Genomic DNA, 5,335 nt, shown 5'->3' with positions numbered 1-5,335 from the left:
CCCTACTATGCCAGGATTATTGAGTGTTTTTATATATTTTATCAAATGCTTTTTCTGCATCAAGAAGATTGTTGCTTTTATTCCATTCATTAATGTGATTTACTGCATTGATTATTTTTTAATATGTCACACCATCCTTGCATTTTAGGAACAAATCCCACTTGGTCATGGGATGGCCTTTTTGTGTGCTGCTGAATTTGATTTGCTAGTATCTTCTTGAGTATTTGCATCTATATTCATAGAGAATTTTTGTCTAGTTTCTTGTAGTGCCTTTGTAGAGTTTTGGTATCGGGGTAATGCTGGCCTCATAGAGTAAGTTTGGAAGTATTCCCTCCTCTTTAGTTTGTTGAAAGAGTTTGCAAATAAGTGGTAATGATTCTTATGTCAACATTCAGCAGAATTCACCAGTGAAGCCACCTGGTTCTAGGATTTTCTTTGTTGTGAGATTTTTCATCACCACTTCAATCTCACCACTTACAGGTATCTTAGTTCAGGCTGCTGTACAAGAATACCACAGAATAAACATTTATTTCTCACAGTTCTGGAGGCTGAGAAGTACAATCAAGGTGCTAGCATATCCGACGTCTGATGAGACCACTCTTTCTTGTTTGCAGATGACGGTCTTCTTGTTGTATCCTCACATGGGGGAGAACAGAGAGAGAGAGGACATAAGCTCTCTGGTGTCTCATCTTGTAAGGACACTAATCTTGTTCAGGAGGTTCACCCTAATGACCTAATCACCTCCCAAAGGCCCCACCTCCTATTATCATCACATTAAGGGCTAGGATTTTAACATATGAATTTTGAGGGGACAGAAACATCAAGTCTATAGCATAAGTCTATTCGGAGTTTCTATTTATGTGCAAGTATTTGGTTAATTACTCCTACTTGAAGGTCCTTAGTTTTGGAGGACTGCAAGGCATTTTATTACCTACTCTTTCCATCCCTTAAAGGTTTCCACAAGTTTTGGCAAATTCACATTATCCTCATGACTATGTTTTGGAGTGAATCCAGGCATGTGAGTAGATTCACCATCAATCCACCTCACCAGCACTTTGCATCTTTTTACAATATGTTGAAGCCAGCGCACTGCAACTTGGGTAAATTGATGGGGCAAAGATTTAGAAGGCAGTAGTTGGCTTTTTCTAAGTAGTTGGAGCCTCACATTAGCCATATAAGCTCCTGGCAGTGTTGCAGTCTTAATATGTGTTCATTCTCATTGGCTAAAGTCTTAATAAGATTGAAGCAGCAAAATACTAGTCATTTTAGGGATAGAATAGTTATCAGAAATTGGATGGTCACTGGAAGATGTTTTCTGGAGCCTATTTGTTCTTCATATCATGAGCTATAAAAAAATCACTGTGAAACCTGGCAAAGCTGAATATTTCCATACCATCTATCAAAGAGGCCTGTCCAAAGAAAAAGATCAATTGTCGTTATCCCCACAACAGAACACATCTTCAGGTTTCTTTTTGTTTAAACCTTCAAGATGTGCCTTGCATACATTTGTGGATTTTGTGCATTATCATTGACTCTAAAGGAACACCTAGTTGCAGAAACAGGAAGTGGTTCTAGGAGTTTTACTGTGAAGCCATAGAAAAATGCTCCATAGTAACCCTTGAGCCATTTAATATATTCTTCACTAGTAATGGTAGTGTTCCCTGAAGATCCAGTATATACCAATGGACTGTATATGGATACTGCATTTCTTTGGGGAAGGTGTCTTACTATAAGGTTCATTGAAGAACTCTTGTCAGGGGCGTCATGATGGGAGGTGATCCAATCTGATTACAAATGCGAGGTGATGAGTCCAAAGAGAGAACTCTCTCTGGCTGGAAGGATTCATTCACCAAATGCTGTTCCCCAGCATCTAAGTTCTCATATTGTTACACAAGTGCTGGGTTCTTTGAGATGAGAGCTATTTTTAGTGTCTGTTCAGAGGGCCACACTGTTTCCATCTTTACAGACAAAGGTTCCCACTGAAGTTTTTACCTTAAAAGGATAGGAGTGTCTATACCCAGCCATAGAATTGTGTAGGGTGCCTTCTCCCCCAGCAGGCCTCAACACTACCTTCTCACTCTCATGGCAACCCTTGCATGTCTCCATTTCTTCTTGCATTACTTTTGGTAGAATATCTTTTTATTTCTGTAAAATTGATAGTAATGTCCCTACATTCATTTCTGATTTTAGTAATTTGAATCTTCTTTTATTCTGAGTCAATCTAGATAAAGGTTTGTCAATTTTGTTGATGTTTTCAAAGAACCAGCTTTTAATTTCATTGAGTTGCTATTTTCTATTTTATTTATCTCTGTTCTGTTACTTCTTTCTGCTAGCTTTGGGTTTAGTTTGCTTTTCTTTTTCTAGCTCCTTAAGATGTACAATGAAAGTTACTGATTTGAGATATTCCTTTTTTCAACATATACATTTACAGCTATAACTTTCCCACTGAGCCCTGCTTTTGCTGCATTCCTTAAGTTCTGCTATGTTATGTTTTCATTTGTCTCAAAGTACTTTTGAATTTCCCTTGTTATTTCTTCTTCTGGTTGGTTAAGAGTGTTTCTTTAATTCCCACCTATTTGTAAAATGTCTGGTTTTCTTTCTGTTTTCATTTCCAGTTTCATTCTATTGTGATTGAAAAAGATACTGTGGAGGCACCTGGGTGGCTCAATCAGTTAAATATCCAACTCTTGATTTCGGCTTAGGTCATAATCTCAGGTCTGTACTCAGCAGGGAGTCTGCTTGAGATTCTCCCTCTCCCTCTGCCTCTATCCCCCCCACACACACACTCGTGCTCACTCTCTTGTGTGCTCTCTCTCTAAAATGAATAAATCTTTACAAAGAAAAGAAAAGAAAAAGATACTGTTTGTGGTTTCAATCTACTTAAATATATTGAGACTTGTTTTGTGATCTAACATATGGACTATTCTGGAGAATGTTCCATATGTACTGGAGAAGAATGTGTATTCTGTTGCTAAATGTTCTGTCTATTAGATCTAATCAGTTTATGATGTTCACATTCTCTATTTTCTTATTCATCTGTCTGGTTGTTTCTATCCATTGTTGAGAGTGGGTATTGAAGTCTCCAACTGTTATTGTTGAACTGTCTATTTTCCTCTTCAATTCTGTCTATTTTTGCTTCATATATTTTGGAGCTCCTTAGGTATGGATATATTTGTAATTGTTATGTCTTATTGCTGTATTGAAAGTTTTATCAATATGAAATGTTCCTCCTGTGTCTCTTCTCATCCTTTTTCATTTACAGTCTATTTTTGTCTGACTATAATATAGCACCCCCCCCCAACTTTCTTGCTGGCTATTTTTATGGTATATCTTTTTCTATCCTTTTACTTTCAACCTGTGTTTCTTTATACCTAAAGTAAGTGTCTTATAGATAGCATACAGATGGATTCTGTCTTTTAATCCAATCTGCCAAACACTATCTTTTAATAGGAGAGTTTAATCCACTTATATTTAATGTGATTACTGTTAAGGAAGGATTTACTTCTGTTAGTTAGCTATTTTATTTGTGTGTGTTCTATGGTTTGTGTTCCTTTAGTTCCTTGGTTACTGCCCTTTTCTGTACTTAGTTGATTTTTTGTAGTGTACCATTTTGATTCCCACCTTCTTTCAGTTTCTGTATATATTAGGTTATTTTCTTAGGAGTAACCTTAGGTATTACAATTAACAGCCTAAATTTATGAAAATATGCTTTGGATAATATCAGTATAGTTCCATTAGTATATAAACATTCTGCTCCTGTACATCTCCATCCTTCCCTCTTTATGCTATTACTGTCACTGATTACATCTTTATACATTGTATACCATTATCATAGATTTCTAACTGTTTCATGCATTTTCCTTTTAAATCATACAGGAAAAAGGGAGACATAAACCAAACCAAAAGTACAATAATAACTGGCTTTTATATTTACCTATGAAATTACCTTTACTAGTGTTCTTCAATATTTTCTGATGTTTTTGAGTTGCTTTCTAGTGTCCTATAATCTCAGCCTGAAGAATTCATTTTAGCATTTCTTATAGGGCTGCTACACTATAATGAACTCCCTCAGCATTTGTTTATCTGGAAGTGTCTTAATTTCTCCATCATTCTTGAAGTTTTGCTAGATATAGAATTTTTGGGTGACATGTTTTATGTTAGCACTTTAAGAATGTCATCCCACTGCCTTCTGGCCTTCATGGCTTCTAATGTGAAATCTGCTGTTAACCTTGTTGAGGATCCCCTGTACCTGAGGAGTTATTTCTCTAGCTGCTTTCAAGATTCTCCCTTTGTCTTTGAGTTTCAGCAACTTGACTGTCATGTATCTCAGTGTGGATCCCTGTGAATTTATCTTATTTGGAGTTTGTTGAGCTTCTTGGATGTGTCTTTCATCAGACCTGGGAAGTTTGGAACCATTATATTTTCAAATATTTTTTCTGCCCCTTTCTCTTTCTCTTCTCTTGGGATTCCTATAATGGATATGTTGGTATGCTTGGTGGTATCTCTCAGCTCCTTAGACTATTCACTTTCTTCATTTTGTTTTTCTTTCTGCTCTTCTGGATAATTAATGTCTAATCTTCAAGTTCAGTGATCCTTTATTCTACTTGCTCAAATCTACTATTGAATCCAACTAGTGAGTTTTTCGTTTCAGTTATTGTGATGTTCAGCTCCAGAATTTTTGTTTTTGGTTGCTCTTTATAATTTCTCTTTCTTTACTGATATTCTCATTTTGTTCAGACATCATCTTACTGATTTCCTTCAGTTCTTTATCCATGGTTTCCTTGAGCTCATCAAACACATTTAAGACTGTTGATGTAACATCTTTGACTAATAATTCTAATTCCTGGGCTTCTCCAGGGATCATTTCTGTCAAACTCTATTTTCTGTGGATGGAACATACTTTTCTATTTCTTTGTATGTGTTGTAATTTTCTGTTGAGAAGTGGACATTCTGAGCATCATGTTGTGGTAATTCTGGAAATCTAATTCTCCCATTTATCAGGGATTGCTGGGTTTTGCTTGTTGATGGCTGAAACGATCCTTTGTGGCTTTTCCATATGGTATTGCAAAGTGTGTATTTTTTGTTGTATGTGTTCATTGACGTTTCCCTTCTGTTGTCTCTATAGTCATCCAGTGACCTGACAAAGATTTCCTTAAATGTGACTCCCGAGAGAGAGAGAGAAATACATCCTGTCTTTAAATTCTTTCATGGCTGGGAGGCACTTCAGCTCATGGGAGTTGAAACAACCACCAACTTCCATGCCTGCCACACACTGATCATTAATAGAATCAGAATGCACAACCCTGACTTTTGGAGAACAAACTTGTTCCTGCCC

General features: G+C 36.5%; 1 pseudogene; it reads right to left on the bottom strand.

The window, feature by feature from the left end:
* Positions 1-898: 898 nt before the first annotated feature.
* Positions 899-4,864, bottom strand: LOC116633566 (annotated as a pseudogene).
* Positions 4,865-5,335: the final 471 nt, after the last annotated feature.

The sequence above is a fragment of the Phoca vitulina genome, unplaced genomic scaffold, assembly GCF_004348235.1.
Source record: "Phoca vitulina isolate PV1807 unplaced genomic scaffold, GSC_HSeal_1.0 scaffold1, whole genome shotgun sequence".
Lineage (NCBI taxonomy): Eukaryota > Metazoa > Chordata > Mammalia > Carnivora > Phocidae > Phoca > Phoca vitulina.
This window is presented reverse-complemented; position numbering and strand designations above follow the sequence as displayed.